Consider the following 19404-nt stretch of genomic DNA (forward strand, 5'->3'; position numbering starts at 1 on the left):
ACCCCGATGCTCCAAGCTCTTGGACTCAAGGACATGCAAACTCACATGTAGGTGCAACAACCATATAAATAATAATAATATATATATATATATATATATATATATATATATATATATATATATATATATATATATATATATATGGGAAGCACAAAAGAGTAGCGAAGTGCTTTCAAAACAAACTCGTCTTTACTTGGTTGGCATAGGCCAAAGTCTCCAATCAGCCGCCAACGTCATCCACGTACTGCAATAATCTACTGTCGGATCGTTGCAATCATCCTACGGCACCCCAAAAATGATTTTTTAGCCCAATTTTAGTAAAAATGAGCCTCTAGCATCATCCACTTTTCACTGTAGTTTTATTTCTTCCTTGCTTGACGAGCTTGTGACTGCTTTTCCAGTGTAGCTTTATTTACTTGCTTTACGAGTTGCATGTAATAAGACATAATGAGAATCAAATGATTCCTTGCTTTACGAGTTGCGTGTAGTAAGACATAAATAATAAGAAGGAACAGATTTTTGCAATCATCCTACGGCAGCAAGAAACGTGCAAATCAAGCAGTGGTGAACGACGTCGTAAGCAACATGCAATGTGAAGCAACAACATCCAACAGGTACTATGCTAATGTTTCTCTCTCTCTCTCTCTCTCTCTCTCTCTCTCTCTCTCTCTCTATCTATCTACTCTCTCCTTCCAGTTAAGCCAACCAAGCAAGGGCGTTCGGTATGCTTGCATCTTCTCGTACTAGCCCAACATGTAGCCGTAGCACGTAGCTTTTACAAAAAAGCGAGAATCAGGTGTATCATGGTTTGCTGGACCTTGAACTTGTTGATCATGTGGATCCATTAGACCCTCTAAAGAATTATCAATATAAAGTATTCATTCATGATTTGCATAGGCTAGTGACTCCTTTCAACCAAGCAAGGGCGTTCGATATGCTTACAACTCCTCGTACTATCCCAACATGTAGCCATAGCACGTAGCCTCTACAAAAAGCAAGAACTGGGTGTATCATGGTCAAGCAAGGGCCTCCAGTATGCTTGCACCTCCTCCTAGTAGCCCAACATGCAGCTCTCTCCGTAGACCCTCTAAAGCATTATCAAGTAGTCATTCATGATTTGCATGACTGAGTCCAAACTTGCCCTTCCAACCAAGCAAGGGTGTCTGGTATGCTTGCACCTCCTCATATTATCCCAGCATGTATTCGTAGCACGTAGCTTCTACAAAAAGCGCGAATTAGGTGCCCTTCCAAATGTTCATACTCTCGCAAAATTTGTAATATATCATTTTCCATCTTCAAGAAAAACTTCAATATTTAAAATGCATGAATTGGATGGGTTAAAACGAGATTGGTTTCTTGTCAATGAGATACTAAAGCATAAGCATGTCAATGGAAATTTTGACATAGATCTGGTGAAAGCTCTATTTCGAGCCGAGAAAAAGCTTCTTAGATTTAAAAAAACTGCTCTGACACATAGATCCATCATACACCGAGTGGTGGCACCTACCTGCATAATTGAGGCTTCCTTCAGCAAAGCACTATTCAATACATAGTGATAGTTGTTTTTCGGCTCTCCATAATTTCCATAGTGATCTACCTCACCCTATCAAATCACTCAAACATTATGGTTATCCTCACCCTTTCACTGTACATAGGCGTGTGTGAATTATAAATTTTTTTCTATATATCCTTAAAACCCTCACTTAGCTAGTCAGTGGGCTAGTTGAGCCAAATAAATAAATAAAATATATATATTATGGCCCATTTGTGTGTAAATATTTCATTATATATAGGGCCTAAATATAAGTAATTTTTATAATTATTTTGGTATTTATTTAAATATTTCTACTTAGGTGCGTGTATTTGCCTATGTATGCTATTTAAATATTTCTACTTAGGTACGTGTATTTGCCTATGTATATTGACTCACCATTACCACAATTTTCTTACCATTTTGCATAATATTTATTCCATATAAAAATATATTCACACAATCTTCTCGTATTTTTTGTGTGAATCCACTCCTAAGAAAAAACCTCAAAAATACTTTCCACCATTAGTCATTGCATTTCACTAAATTTCTATTTCGTACAGGAACTCTTTCTTACCTCCTGTAAATAAATATACATCAATAAAACAAATGAGGGCCCTCCTCATTTGATTCCCTATATTTTCAGATATTCATTTTTTTTTATTGATAGCCCACACTATTCTAGATTCCATAAATTGTTTATATATACTAGTCTGTCTTTTTTCATTATATCCACTTATTATATTTATGCATAATCCACAACCATGCATATTTTCAAACCTCTAAGAATCAATTAGGTCATGCTCTCATGCAAGGAGGGTCTCACCTTTGGAGCCATATGCGAATTCAACAAAAGGGGGGCACTGAAGACTTTTTTTGTGAAGAAACGTAGGCATTTTGGTGGGATTTTTTATATCCATCTCCACTCCGAATTGGAAGCGGTTTCTAGAAGACAAAATATGTACCAAGAGCTAAATAATCACCTCAAAAACTTTCATAATTTTTGGAGCTACCACCGGTGAGGGATGATTTTTTGATTGGACACCCGTCTGCCCACTTTTCTCACAAGTAGTCCATAGTTTTTTCTCACCTCTTTCCGCACTTCTACACACACACACACACATTCCTCTCAATCCCTCACTCAAACATACACCTTACATGGTTTCTCTCACCTTCTTCACCATTAACATCCCCTCTTACTTCCATAGCTCTCATATGAGCTCTACATGTACATACACCATCTCTATGAATCTCTCTATTACTTCCAAAGTACAATTCCATCTTACCCCTTCTCTATATACATAAAAATAGCATGTAAACCATGCTTAACCTCTGAAAATTGAGATATTTCATCAACCAAATTGCCATTTTCGTCGCAGTAATCAACCTTGATGGCGGTGATAGCCGTTTTTTCGGCTCTTTGTAATTGCCACAGTGAGTTACCTCACCCTACCAAAATCACCCAAACACTGTGGCTATCCCTACCATTTCACTGTACATAGGCGTGCGTGAGTCACGGGACTTTTCCCATATCTTCTTAAAAAACCTTCAATTAGCTAGTCATTGGGCTAGTTGAGCCAAAAAATATAAAAAATATAAAAAATATAAGTATATTATGGCCCATGCGTATGTAAATATTTCTTTGTATATAGGGCCTAAATAAAAGATTTTTTCATAATTATTTTGGTATTTATTAAAATATTTCTACCTAGGTGTGTGTTATTTATGCTTTGTACATTGCCTCACCATTACCACAATTTTTCTTACCATTTCTCATACTCTTTATTCCATATAGAAATATTTTCATGTAAGCTTGTTTTATATTTGGTGTAACTCCACCCCAACAAAAATCCAAAAAAACTAGTTTTATTTATGTGTATATTTTTTCACTATTGTGATTTTTCCCTTCCTACATCTATTTTGTTTTTCTTCTAAAAAATTAGAACACCAAAAATATTTATCTTTTTATGGTAGCCTCATAATGAGAGAGATTTCTTTTGACCCCTTTATATTTTTTCCACTTATATTATTTATATTTGACATGTACATATTTTTTAGACCCCTCAATATTTGATTTTCTTAGTTGTACTATTCACTTATATCATGATCTCAAAAATATCTTCAATTATAGACCTACCAAATAAGGTCAAGGGTAGGTGGCATGCATACATGCACTATGGAGGGCTCACTCTTGGAGGTATTCAAAAGAATCATCCAAAGAAGGGCCCCACAAGGACCTTGTGCAGTGGAAAAAAACGGTCGGTTTTGCTGAATTTTTAAAGTTCACTTGCTCTTCGAATTTGAAAAGGTGATACAAACAAAAGTTGTAGCTTGTGGGCTGAACTTTTGTCTCAAATTTTTTCATATTTTTTTGAGCTACGAGCTGTGAGCTATGATTTTATTAGTGGACCCCAATTTTCCGATGCTATGCAACCACACTCTCTCTTCCACTTTATCATTTTCCTCTTTCACACACACTTCTCCACTCATCATCCCCACCTCTCTCACCACTCCTCTCTACACCCTACTCACCTTCTCCTCAACCTTGAAGAATAAGAGAAACCGTGGTGAACTCATACCTCCCACACACAATTCCATTCCAAAATTGACCACTTAGTCTCATTTTTCCTCCTCCAAATTACCCATATCTAAAAAAAAACCACAAAATTTAGCCTCTTCTCTTAAAAGACAGCATCATGGTGGTTGATTACTCAGCTTCAATTACCTTGTCTCTCAAGGAAGGTCAAGAGTGGAGAAAAAATGTACCGTCAAAGCTAGTGGACCGTCAACAAGCGTCAAAATTGGCCCTACTCAAGACACTTGGAGCATCAACGTTGTAAGAAATCCACCTTTTCTTACCTCTTAAGAGTTTTTCTTCCTTATTTGTATCCTACATGGATACTCCCATTGTAAATATCCAATTCCATTTGTAAATTAATACTAACTCTACTAACACTAACCCACTATGAAAAGTCCTATCACCTCCATTTCTCTCCTCTCTCTTTCCCCACCAACTTCTTGATAATTCCAAGCAAAAGAAATTAGATAAATTGCTGAAAATCTAACCCAACCATGGTTAGAGGAGTAACCCTAGCCTTCAAAATTGCTATAAAAAGAGGGTGTAGCTACACAAAAGGGGGAGCCATAAGCAAGAGCACTATGCTATAGCTTGAGAAGTCAAGCTCAACCTCTCTAGAAGGAGCTCTTGAGTGGAAGCTCATTGTCTTATGCATGTGCATGTGTTGTAATAGGGGATTAGCAAGGGAACTCTATGCCATTGTAAGAGAGAGAGTGATCATTCAATTGAGAGTAGGAAATCTATCATTTCTCCTACTAGTGTAAGCCCAACATTCGGTGAATCAAGGAGGGTGGATTTGGACTAAGCTTGGATACTTTGTCTCCCTTCCAACGTGAAGTAATGGACAACAATGATGCGTAAGTGTCTTGGTGTTTTTTGTTAAGTTCTTGATAGCTTGTCTCTGGTGTTGTCATCAATCTAGCCATAAATCCCACATACTGTAAGAGGGCGACAGGGTGGAGAGGACTCCCCTGGCTTTAAGACAGTGATTGGGGTGGCTTTTCTTGTGATGTGTTGTGGTGAAATTTACGCAAGCTATGTTGAGCAAATACTAATCTCACTTTGATTTGTCATGACAGATTTGTAAGAAGGTATTAATGCAACAAGCACCCCCTCCCCCTTTCTCTCTCTTTCTTAAATATATAGTTGTGTTTGCTTGATCATTGCCGATACGTTTCAAAGCAGCCCGAGCACTATCTCTCTCTCTCTCTCTCTCTCTCTCTCTCTCTCTCTCTCTCTCTCTCTCTCTCTCTCTCTCTCTCTCGTGTTTTAGTGTGTGAGAGTGTTCCATTGGTGTTAGGGTTAGTGTAAATTCCTTGCTTGTTTGTGGGAAGCTCTAACGATTCTCCTCTTTTGCGTCCTAGTTCGCTCTTAAACTAGGTGGTGCCCCTTGTGTAGTTGGGATTTGGCTGTGGGTTTCTTGTTTTGGTTTGTGTTGTGTTGTGCCCCAGCCCCATTGAGCAGCACGGGAGCCTTGAAGGGTGTCTAGAGGTTGCTCTTCTTGTTGCCCGCCCCGGACCGCCTCAGCGGTGGCATAAAGAAGAGAAGAAGAAGAAGATGATCGGTAGTCATTTTGAGAACCTAAACAGTAAGTCCGAAACTTCTTCAAGCTTCACCATCACAAGGATTTCCTCACTTCATTCTACCCATTGTAAATATAACATTAACTTTCTAGTGATTACTAACACTAACTACTAACATACTAACACAAAATAGCCATTGACCTAACCATAAAAGACACCTCACCTCAATACATGTGCAAAGTATCTCTCTCTCTCTCTCTCTCTCTCTCCTTACTTAAAACTTTACTTTCACGTTATCTACCATCAATAATGCTCTTTCTTGAGCCCACATCCATGACTCAAGCACATAAAGAAGGCCCGCAATGTTTTGATACTCAAAAAAATCATAATCCTCATTTGTTAGCTTATAAATTAAGATTTCCAACAATCTTAATGAGGAGTCTCTAACCTATAAATAGGCCTCTCTCCTTCTTATAAAACAACTTCCAATATCTCACATAGCACCCCAACACTCTATGCGTGAGGAGAGACTTAGGCGTAGCAACCACTTTGTGAGCTTCACTTTTGGTGTCTGAGAATCTTTCAAGCTAACATTGCAAGTGAGAGAGCGTGAGTTCAAAAATATCAAAACCACTATTGTATATGCTCCTCCATCATCAATAAATTGAGGTTTGGTGCATCAAAGGCGTGATTCGACGTTCAAATCTTCATCGTTCCACTTGTGCAGTACGGTTTGGTAAATTGAAAGTGACTTGTGTATTTTGAGTTTCTATCAGTTGATCTTGTTTTCGAAAGTGTTTTAGTGTGTTTTCATTGCCAATTTTGTGTCCATTGTAAGAGAGTATTGTCGTGATAGGTGTCCCACACCCTAAGACAATGTGTGTGTGTGTTGGAAATGTTTAGCACATTCAATAAGCATTGAGTTAGTTTTGTACAAGCTCAACGATAGCATCATAACATACCATCTCCATTTGCAAGTCACAAACAAGGTATTACGCAAGATCTCTTCCCTTTTCTCTAGCTCTCCTTGGTCCATTTTGTATGTGTCTTGTTGTGAGGTTGCTTGTGTGTGTTTTGTGGCCCATCTTCTTGGTTGTGACACAATCTCTCTTGCATCCTAGTTTGCATACCATAACTAGGCGGTCCCCCTATTTTTTTGAGGTTTGGCTATGGGTTTGTTGTTGTGTTGTGCTTGTGGTTGCCCCAGCCCCAACTGAGCAGCACGAGAGCCTTGAGGGGTGTTAATAGGTCCCCTCTCTTGTTGCCCACCCCGAACCGTCTCAATTTTGGTGGCCCCATGGAGGAACTACTTTGTGCTTATTGTGGTTGTATTGCATGAATGCTTGAATTTTAGCATAATCAAGTAGATTATATGAATCATAAAAACTTGTATGACCCAGTTTACTGTGTGTTTTTCACATAAGAATCTAGAATCCATGTTGAAAGGCCTTTCAAAACTTTGTGTAGTTAGTTGATGTCATGAGAGAAAATGATTGTTTGGAATTAATCTTTGTGTGGTTCTAGCATTAAGAGACTATGACACGCTATACCTTTGAGGATATCCCAATCTTGTTTGGAAATCTAGAAGAAGATGTTGATGATTTTCTTGCTGATTTTAGAATGGTTTTCAATATCCTTGGTAAAAGGGATGACATTGAAAAATGGGATTTTTTGTTGCTTTGCCTTAAAGGCAATGCTGAGCAATGGTTTTGGAGTATTTCCTTTTAGATTGAAGATGGATATACCCAAATTTCCAAATCTTTGAAGACCAGATTCTCTAAAGTTCAAACAACGGAGAAAGAATGGGCTTCATTAGGGAGACTTCAACAACATGGTGAAGACTACTATGCTTATGAGGATATTTTCTCGTCAATGGGGAGGATGTGGATTTAGTTCTACATTTCAAATTATGTAAAAATAGAGAAATTTATTTTGGGTTTTTCTCCTTTCCTAAAGACTAAGGTTACTTGTAGTGGACCCTTTACCTTTGAAGAAGTGGTCACTATTGCCCAAAGGAAGTTTCACAAGTACTTCTACATAAAAAATGGTTTCCATCATGCTGGAAGAACCAACGATCATGAAAGTGTTTCTAGCAAGGAGTCATCTCCTTTGCCATACTTGTCTCCTTCTACTCCGACAAATGTTGAAGAAGATATTTACATGCCAACTGATTATTCATGTGCTAAAGTGTGTGGCCTGCAAGATTCAAATGTGGTATCTCTTTGTTCTACCTTTATCACAATCCTGCAACAATAGGCACAAGATATCGCAAATGGTGTTGGGGATGATTCAATAGTGGATACATCCAACCTTTTGGAGGGCCACAGAGCAGAGGAAGATTTTGTGAAACATCACTCTATGGAGAATGAAGACATTGAAGGTAACCATGATCCTATGGAATGTTCTGAGAGTGTGTCTTGTCTAAAAGAAGAAAGTGAAGAAGAAGATGAAATCATAGGTGGAGAGATCATATACCACATTGATCATAAAGAGAGGATTGTGTACATGGAATGCCAACTCCAAAACAAAGTAGAAGAGTGTGAGTTGAATCCATGTGAGGATAATCTTCAATAAGTGTTTGAGGATGTTGAAAAGCATTGGTATGATCCATGTCTGTTAAGCATGGGGGAACCTATGATGCAAGAAGCCAAAGTTTTCACAAAATCAAAAAGTAATCCATCAACCTTTGAGGTGGTACAATGTGAGGAGTTACAACCTTGCTAAAGGGGGGTCTTAGAAGGGGATGAAGAGCATCGGAGAGTAGTAAAAAATAAGATCATAAAAGAAAACTTCAGAAGGGTATCATTCTCTCCAACGGTGTTTTAGTGGGTGGATTTTCGTTCATGGTACAATCTCTTAGCAAGAAAATCCAAGCTTTGGAAGCCCAAATGAGCTTCACATTGGGTTTCACCTCTTCAAAGTCAACTTCTCCTCTCTTCACATATACCTTTCATCGAGGGCACCATACCTTCTTAAGTGGAAGAGGACATGAATACTTGGTGTTGAACGGATGTTTCCAAACCTTCTTCATTTGGTTCTTTGGTGTATGGAGGTTGCACATTATGATGCTTCTGGTCTTCATCGTAGATGAAAAACTTGTTGATTCCTACATGTGGATATTTCATTAATCCATACCAAAATCTATTCTCTTCCAATGTGTTGGAAGCAATAGAAACCTTCGTCTATTATCTACTTATGTGGTAAAGACTTTGCAATATCTTCCAATAGCACAGCAGCTGGAAGCATGGATCAAGCTTTCCTAAATCATGAAGGTCATAGAATTATTGACTTGATGAGCCTACCCAGGTTGAATGAACTTTATGGCTATAGTTCAGAGATTTGCTCATACAAGCTCTTGAAGATCGTAGCAGATACATCAACTTTACACAGGAGGAAGAGCAACCAATCTTTTATATCACATTCATAGTGGTGGATGCAATGATGGACATCAACAATAAGATCTACAAGTTTCTTCAACCGAATTCATTAAGTGATTCCACACTATACATCTCTCTTTGGGAAATAAATTTCAAGATCTTTGATCTTGGGGGGTGCCTATGAAACTTTCTTAATGGAGGAGGTTTACTCAGCCACTTCATCACATCCTGCTATTGTCTCTGAGAACCTTTCACATCACACAAGTTTTTTTAATCATAGAACAAAGGTTCGTCAAAGATGAAAGCAGAAAAAGAGAGACGTTACATGATCTACATGTTGTGTGATCAGATAAATGGTATATGAATGCACCATTATGCAGGGGGGGAGCTAATGATAGCGATTTTTTGGCTCTCCATAATTTCCATAGTGAGCTACCTCACCCTATCAAATCACTCAAACATTATGGTTATCCTCACCCTTTCACTGTATATACGCGTGTGTGAGTTAGGAAAATTTTTCCATATCTCCTCAAAACCCTCACTTAGCTAGTCACTAGGCTAGTTGAGCCAAAAAAAATAAAAAATAATAATTAAAAAAATATATATTATGGCCCATTTGTGTGTAAATATTTTATTTTATATAGAGCCTAAATATAAGTAATTTTCATTATTTTGGTATTTATCTAAATATTCTTACCTAGGTGTGCGTATTTGCCTATGTATGCTATGTACATTGACTCACCATTACCACAATTTTCTTACATGTGCATGTCTATCGCACGTGTCAATGCAAGGAACTTGTCGATACACTGTGCGCAAGCCACAAATGACTCCAAGCATGCAACTAGCCTAAACTAGTAAGCTTAAAGACGGCAATGGTGTGTCACTCACCGCTCTACGCTTGATATCATGGAGGATTCCTCGCTGCGAAGAAGTAGGAGTTGCCGCTATGCCGCTCTCAACTGCTTCGCCCCTGTCGTTCCATCATCGTAATTCTTGATCGCACTCTCTCTCTCTCTCTCTCTCTCTCTCTCTCTCTCTCTCTCTCTCTCTCTCTCGCTCGCATACACACACAAAGAGGTGGAGAAGAAGATGGAGATGGAGCAAGAACACTCTTCAATTGCACAAATGAAAGAATGAGTGAATTTTATGTTTAGTTGACTTTTATATGAGCTCACCCCATTCACACTCGGGTGCCCATGCTTAGCCAACTAACCCCTTGAATGTTCTAGATAGAGTGCGCCTCTCATCGGAGATCACTCTTACCCTTTTCCTATTGGACCGACAAGCCCGGTACCTGACTCTACCAACTAGATAATACAGCGTCTGTTGTAGGTGATAGGAATGTGCGTGAGGGTTAACATGCCCCCCTTCCTAATGTAGATTCCATCCTCAAAAGCTATTGAGTTGAAGCTCATTCATTGAGGTGGAAGAGCATTTGAGATGAATGTCCTTAGCCTCCTTCACTCAGTACAAAATCAAACAACATTGGCACAGTAATTGTATTCTCATAAACAATTAAAAAGCATATGCAGTTATAGGCAGACAATTTGATTGGTAATAGAACTTTAAACCATTTGTCAGCAATAAACATTAAATTGCATATAATCAAACGCATAAACAGTTGTAAAGGTAAAAAATTAAACAAGTATGGGGTCGCCAATTTAACGGGTTGAAAGGCACTAAAGATCAACTATAAATACCATGGGGAAGCTTCTCAATTTTCTCTGGTCAATTAAGTTGTTTAATCGCGAGAGCCAATTATTTCATGTCCGAGGGCTGACTAGAGGCTATACCTAGAAGGCCTTGTAGTTAAGCTATGATAAAAGGAATTGCTCATGAAATATTTCCTTTTCTTTGACCCCCCAAAGTCTTTTCACAGTGATTCAATTTTGATGTGTGTGCTTATTTTGTATGCCTTGAGTATTTTGCTTTTCAAGGAAAAGCGCCCACACTGGGAACCTCTAGGACTCTAGTACCATAGGCGATACATGTGAGTGGAGTACCAAATCAAGCTGAGGTTTCTCTTCCAGCTTAAGATTTTATATTGTGGCACTTCGATTTTTTTGTTTGTTCGTTTTCAGCATTTTAATTTTGTAACTTTGGGGGGTCATATAACACTGTTACCCTCCCCAGGCTCATCACACTACTAAACTCCCTTTATAATACTTAAGCTAAAGGTCAATAGGGACTAAGCCCACTAGAAAGTCCTAGTACATTTCACACAATGCTACCTAAATCGGATTAAGAATGTAAGTAACCATTGATAATTAGGAAGGCATTCCCCATGGTATTAAGAGAAGATCTCTAATGCGTAGCTTGGTCAAACTAACTTAGTCGGACTGCTTGATTTTTAAACCTAGACAAGTGATTATGACAAAAAATTACATTGAATTTAAGGTTTGATACTAAGCAAATGTGCTAGATATTATGCTACCAATCACAATTAAAGCAGACAAACATGGATGCAAAAAGATAAGGGGAAATGCTAATGGACAAGAAACACATGTTTGTGTTGATGGTCGCACTTGATTTGAAGTGAAGGAGAGAAATATTCCTTGAAGGTCCAAATCCTAACAACAACAACACGTTCCTGTACACACTAGGAAACACAGAATACCTCTATGAGGCACATCAGTGGGAAAAGGTACCAGCACTTATTGAACATAATTAAAAAACATAAGGAACCCTAACCGAATTATTTGCACTCCCCCTAGAGAGTCAAGGGAATAGGATATTGTAGAGATTGGGGGGAAACCCTAAGGCTAAATCCCTATCCTTGTCGTCAAGAATAACAAAGTCATCATCCGCCAGACCATACGTGTCATTTGTGTAATCATGTAAATAATCTTCATCATCAGATGCACCAATGTTTACTAAGAAGGTGACTAGACACCTATAGTCATCTTGGTCAAAAGGATAGGCTTGTGAAATGGGGGATATACTCTCTACTAAGTATGGATCAGTCATGGTCAAGAGACGTATCATCCATTCTAACTCCTCAAAATTCCTCTCACATGCTAGCGTACCTACCAAATCCCATTCACAGGCAAGCATCGGAAAGACCATGTGAAACGTTTGTGAAAAGTAACGAGGGTACCTTTCACCCAAGGCAGGAGTGGATGACTCTAGCGTACTAGCCATATCTGTACATGCAAATAGATGATGGTTAGAGTGCAAATATTACAAGGGTCGTGTTATTGTGAATAATGTGTTTTTATGATTTTGTGTTATGGCTCTTGCTCTTTTACTTTTTTGTCTTGTTTTTGTGAATATAAGGCTTTATATATACATTCCCTAAGATTGGGGATTGAGAGGTCAAGGAGGAAGTTTGAGAGGGAAGCAAGTGAATGATGGATGCCAGAAAACACTCCCCCCTTCCTTGGGTAAATCATACCTTTTGGAATGATGTCATCACCTTTTGAAACCAATTGTTCCAAGTTGTTATGGGTAAAGGCTTTAACCAACAGTTTTTGATCGCCCTGTATGTATTTCATCTAGTTGCAAGGGTGGTAAGATACTCTCCCATGATTTTATTCGCAACATTGTTGTAGGTGGTGAACTTACAATGGGAGGTGCAAAATCTTTCTTGCTTGTATGGATATGTACAATGGTAGGTGGAGGTTGTATCGAAGCTTCATTTGATTTCCATGCTCCTGAGCTAGGTGGAACAAATCATTCTTTCTTTGGTACCCAAACTAGCTCTGGAGCAGGTGTGTAGCATTCCGTGATTTTTTCCTTTCCGCGATCTTCAATGTGTTTTGGAGCCACAGGATTGAGCTCACATGGGCCCGGTGAAAAGTAAGAGCACAATTTACGTTTTGGCACCCAAATTTGATCATTTCTTTTATAGTAACCTTGGGCTTGTAGTTTTTTAGGAATCCAATGCAACGTTTCTTTACATTTCTTGGGGCGAATGGGACGTCTCTTACCAGGCTCCTGTCTTTTAGCACTGGCTATGGTCACTAAAGAATCTTTAGGGACCCACTTGTATGTTTTCTTTGTTATATTGGGATGGGTCTTGTGTGTCTCAAGCTTTATTTCAACTACATCAGTGGAAGCTCTAGAGAGTTGGGCTATGGGGACATATGGTTCAACTTGTTGGACATACAATGTTTTGGGTTTTATTTCCCCATATGAAAGCTGTTGAGATGTCGAGCTCTACACCTTGAGCTGGCATCCACTACGGGTCTTGGCCGCTTACGGCATTTACTCACTGGCGCGTTAGGTGACCGACACGGAGGATCTCTGCCAGTGATTCTACAACTGGACTACACTTATAGTGCCAGCCTAGTACGCTTCTAGCGAGTTCACACTTAGTGACCGCATGTACATATGTGCTACTTTTCAGCTTTAGCACTTAGTCATTTTGTACTCTCTTTTCTGTGAAGAAGAAGAAGAAGCTTTCCATCTCTGTGTGCTTTGTGCTTGTCTTGTGTAGCTCTCTTGCATCCTCATTCTTTACATGGTATCAGAGCCTGGTGAAAGCAAGAGAGGCTAAGAGAGCAAGAGCATCACAATCCCTTCGTTCGCAATCCACGACCAGATGCCGAAGGCACCTCGCGCAGCGAAAATTTTTTTAGTGGTTTTTCGCACAAGTTTCTGAACAGGTCTCCAAAGTGCAGTATACAGAGATTTACTGTACAAGTACAGTGGTTGTATGTACGCTTGATTGTGGACACTCGTTGAGTGTAGAAAGCGTTACAAGAACCACGATAGCAGGTTCAGCAGATTTGCAGGTTTTTGCAGATTGCAGCTATTTTGTCTTAGTGCTTCAAGATGTCTGACGGTTTCAGTCATATTGTTACTGAGAAACTTGAGAAAAATAACTACCCTGCATGGAAGTTCAGAATAACAAATTTCCTAAAAGGAAAAGGTTATTGGGACTATGTAGAAGGAGACAATGAAAAGGAACCAGAGATTCCCGAGGCAAATGCTACAGCAGAACAAAGGAAAGCTTTGAGGGACTCGCAACAAGGCCAGAGCAAAGTGATGTATTGGCTTTCTATGAGCATCACAGATGGCATGATGGGCTATCTACAGGATGCTGAAACCCCCGCCATTGCATGGAAAAACTTAGGCAGAGTGTTTGAGGTGAACACCAAGGCTAGGAAGCTTCAACTAAAGTCGGAGCTAAATCAGGTTAAGAGGAACAACCTCTCCATCAATGATTATTCTTTGAAGATCAAGGGTATCATTGAGGCTCTTGGATCTATTAAAGTCTCAGTGAAAGACGATGACATTGTCCGTGCATGCTTGGATGGTCTAGGAGATGAGTATGTACATTTTAGGTCTTCCATGAATACAAGAGACGACATCCCCGTGTTCCAAGATTTGATTTCTATGCTTATTCTTGAGGAGAAGAACCTTGACACATCTTCTTCTCATGGCAGAAATAATTTTGAACAGGCCTTCTATTCTAACTCCAACAGAGGTAGAGGTAGAGGTCGTGGTCGAGGCCCAAGGGGTTGCAGGGGCCAATTTCTGGAAGGTCAATCAAATCAAAACAATACAGGTGGCAGAGGAAACCAGTCTCAAGGCAGGGGGAGTCAAAGAGGTCGTGGTGCAGGATCAAGCAGGCAGCAACATACTCCAGATAGTAGAGAATGTTGGACTTGTGGTGAAAGAGGTCACATGTCACGTGACTGTCCAAAGGGAAAAGCAAGTAGAAAGAGAGAACAGGGCAACTATGCATCTACTAGCAGAGATGCAGATGACAGCAAAAACGAGCGCATGTTTGTTATGCAACATGTAATGAATACAATGACTGCAGAGAATTCCACCCAAGATGATGTTTGGTATGTGGATTCAGGTGCCTCTAATCACATGACGTCTCGTGGAGAGTGGTTTAGAGATATGCGCAAACCAGATGTGTCAGGCTATGTGTAGACATGAGATGACACAGCTCACCCCATTGCTCATGTAGGGGACATACCTCTAAATACGAAGAGTGGGAAATCAAAGTACTTAGCAGATGTACTTCATGTCCCAAACATTACAAAGAATCTTGTTTCTGTTGGACAAATGGTTGAGCAGGGTTTGCAGGTTCGCTTCAATCCAAATGGCTGTTATGTAGAAGATTTCCAGAATGGCTGTAAGCTGATCATAGAGGGCAAATGTGTGGGCATAATGTTTACGCTGAATGTAGACATTCCTGAGGTAAAAGCTGCATTATTTGCACAGGGCACAGGTGTTGTGGCTGATGTTGACATTTGGCACAAACGCATTGGCCATGTCAATGAGCAGAGATTGCGCAGCATGCAATCAAAACAGATTGTAAAAGGTTTGCCCAAATTCAAGGTGGATGGTATGCATAAAGTGTGTGCAGCATGCCAGTTTGGAAAACAGTCAAAGGGCTCATTTCCACATGAGCGCAATGTATGTAAAAAGCCACTTGAGGTGGTGCACACAGATGTTTGGGGTCCAACCGATACTACAAGTATACATGGTTGCAGGTATTATGTCTCTTTCATTGATGACCATACAAGGAAAGTATGGGTCTACTTCATGCGTAACAAAAGTGAAGTGTTTGGTCACTTTCAAGACTTCAAAGTCATGATTGAGAAGGAGACAGATATGCAAATCAAGACATTGAGGTCAGATGGAGGGGGAGAGTACTTCTCCAATGATTTTTCAGATTTTCTGTGAATGCATGGTATACACAGGCAGTTTACATGCAGATATACTCCACAGCAGAATGGGGTCGCAGAAAGGAAAAACAGGCACATTGCAGAGGTTGCACGTGCATTGATGAATGAGAAGAACATGCCTCATCATTTTTGGGCTGAAGCTGTAAATACAGCTGTGTACATTATGAACAGGACACCTACAGCTGCGGTGCATGATGTAACACCTGAGGAAAAGTTTACAGGTACAAAGCCTGATTTGGCACACTTGAAAGTGTTTGGCTGCATAGCTTACGTGCATGTACCATATGAGTTGCGTAGGAAATTGGATCCTAAAGCAGAGAAATGTATTCTTGTGGGATATTCCCTTGAACAAAAGGGGTACAGGTGCTACAATCCTACTACACGAGAATTAAGAGTGAGCAGAGATGTAGTCTTTGATGAGATGAGAAGCTGGTACAGTAATGCACATGGCACTATTGGGGCTGATGTAAAAGATGATGTGGTTGTACAAAATGTGAGGCCACAGCCACAGGTTTTGAGTGGACCACAAGATTCTTCTTCTCGTGGCTCTGTTGAGAAACCATGGAATGGTAGACTACGTACGCAGGTTACTCCACCAACAGGTACAGGGAATGTATCACGAAAAGGAAAGGAAAAGGTTGATGAACCTCCCTTTATGGTTGATGCATCATCAGGTTTTTCACATGTAGACATGGATTCAGATGGTTCTGAACAAAGTCTTGATGAGGAATTTGGAATTCCGGCTGTCAGGACACCTGGTGTAAGGAAAGTACAAGAAGATGCTAGAGGGCAAAGGAGTGACCCAGGACCGCGCAGATCTAATAGAGTCAGAAATCCAGTTCAGAAATTGACTTATGATGGGTATCTAGCGCATCACCAAGCCTACATGGCTAAGGTGATACAGGATGTGGAGCCCACATGTTTTGAGGATGCAGTTGGAAATGTGCATTGGGATGATGAAATGAATGAAGAGATGGCTGCATTGGAAGCAAATGACACATGGGAGTTGGTGCCATTGCCAAGTGGCAAGAAAGCTATTGGCTGTAAATGGGTGTATAAAACCAAGCATAAGGCTGATGGTAACATTGAGCATCACAAGGCAAGGCTGGTCACAAAGGGTTATGCACAGACGTATGGCATAGACTATGAGGAGACCTTTGCTCCAGTGGCAAAGATGACGACAGTGAGAGCTGTCATAGCAGTGGCTGCATCTAGAGGATGGATTATGCATCAAATGGATGTAAAGAATTCCTTCTTGAATGGTGAGTTACAAGAGGAAGTGTATATGGATCAGCCACCTGGTTATGTCGATCCAGGTTACCCAGATTATGTATGCAGACTTCTCAAAGCTTTGTATGGTTTGAAGCAGGGCTCTAGAGCATGGTATGACAGGATTGCCAAGTATCTTGTCAGTATTGGTTTTAGGAGAGCTCATGCTGATCATTCACTCTATGTACGTGAGAGTGATGTGGGGATTGTGGTCATTACCATATATGTAGATGACCTTATTATTGTTGGTGACAATGCTATGGAGATTGACCATGTGAAGGGTCTTCTCAAACAGGAGTTTGAAATGAAAGATTTAGGCGAGTTGCGCTACTTTCTTGGCATTGAAGTGATCAGGACTCCAGAGGGTGTATGGCTATCACAGAGACAGTATGCTTTGGACATGTTGTCAAAGTATGGTATGGCTGATTGTAAGCCAATTTCTATTCCCTTGGATGTGAATGCAAAGCTGAGTGCAGAGAAGGGTGATGTTGTTGAGGATGTCAACATGTACAGGAAGATTGTGGGTAGTCTAATCTACTTGACTATCACGAGGCCAGACTTGAGCTACACAGTAGGCTTGGAGAGTCAGTTCATGCAACTTCCGAGGAAACCACATTTGGATGGAGTACGACGCACACTTAGGTATGTGGAAGGTACTCTTGACTACGCATTGTTCTATGCAGCAGATGCACCATTAGCATTGTATGGGTATACAGATGCAGATTGGGCAGGTAGCATTGTTGATAGGAGATCTACGAGTGGCTTCATGTTCTCTTTTGGGAGTGCTGTTGTTACTTGGAGCAGCAAAAAGCAGCCTACAGTTGCTTTATCGAGCACAGAGGCCGAGTACAGAGGTGCAACAGTTGCGGCGTGCGAGGTAGCTTGGCTACGCACATTACTTGAGGACTTGGGAGTGAAGGTGGACCAGCAGATTTTCATCCATTGTGACAACCTCAGCAGCATGCAGTTGGCTAGGAACCCAGTGTTCCATGCCAGGACCAAACACATAGAGGTCCATTACCACTACGTTCGAGAGCGAGTGTTGGCGGGCGACATCGACTTGGTCTACGTCAGCACAGAGGAGCAGATAGCGGATATCTTTACCAAGGCCCTCGGAGCTGAGAAGCTTTGACGTTTCCGGACTATGCTTGGACTCTGCGACATGCAGAGCTCGAGGGGGAGTGTTGAGATGTTGAGCTCTACACCTTGAGCTGGCATCCACTACGGGTCTTGGCCGCTTACGGCATTTACTCACTGGCGCGTTAGGTGACCGACACGGAGGATCTCTGCCAGTGATTCTACAGCTGGACTACACTTATAGTGCCAGCCTAGTACGCTTCTAGCGAGTTCACACTTAGTGACCGCATGTACATATGTGCTACTTTTCAGCTTTAGCACTTAGTCATTTTGTACTCTCTTTTCTGTGAAGAAGAAGAAGAAGCTTTCCATCTCTGTGTGCTTTGTGCTTGTCTTGTGTAGCTCTCTTGCATCCTCATTCTTTACAAAAGCAGATTATATTTAGCACCCGTGTCCAATAAGGAATTATATAGCACTTTTTCATAGGTGTTGTTTAGCTCAATAGGGTATCGTAGAGGTGTGTCAGAGTCCAACCAATCCTCATCAATTTCAACGTGGAATGCATGTGTAACTCCAAGGTTAGCCGCTCGTTGGTGTCTTATGCGTTGTTGTCGCTCCTTAGCCTCAGCTTGAGCTTATATCTTCTTCAATTCTCTTTGTGCCTTAGTTTCCTTTTTTGCATGGATGGCACGTAGCTCCTCTTGGCTTAAAGGATCATAGTATCTTTTAAATTTTCTCCCATTGAGGAATCCAATGGTTTCAACTCCATCAAGGGTCTCCACACAAATGGTTCCTTGTGGGGTGATCTCACATACTCTATATGGTTCTTTCCCTACATATTTCAACTTTTTCTTTTCGTTACGCACTCCATACATAAGGACTTTATCACCAACATTGATATCTTTGTTCTTTAGATGACGATAAAACCATTTCTTCCTCCTATATTTCTCCACAAGTGCATTTTGCACAGTTGATTGCCTCTCTTTATCTACGATATATAATCGCTCAACGAAGGGGTTACCATCCCAACCTTCTTGAGAAGCTACTCGAAGACTAGGAACGACAAACTCCCATGGCATAACCACTTCTTGGCCATACACCATCTTAAATGGTGCGCAGTTAATGGAAACTTTGTACTCAATACGATAAGCCCATAGAGCTGATGTAAGCTTTAAGTCCCAATCTATGCTATGGACTTCCACCGTTTTGGTCAAGATAGAGATTAAGGTCTTGTTGGTGCTCTCAGCTTGCTTGTGAATAATAAGGTGTGGACTTATGGTGAGCTATCATAAAGTTGGTAGTGAGTTCTTTTATTATGAATACCATTGTCACTCACAATCTCAAAGGGACAACCAAATCTTGTAATAATGTTCTCAAAGAGAAACTTGGCAGTTGACCT

This window comes from Adiantum capillus-veneris, chromosome 29, assembly GCF_014529385.1.
Source record: "Adiantum capillus-veneris isolate H3 chromosome 29, ASM1452938v2, whole genome shotgun sequence".
NCBI lineage: Eukaryota > Viridiplantae > Streptophyta > Polypodiopsida > Polypodiales > Pteridaceae > Adiantum > Adiantum capillus-veneris.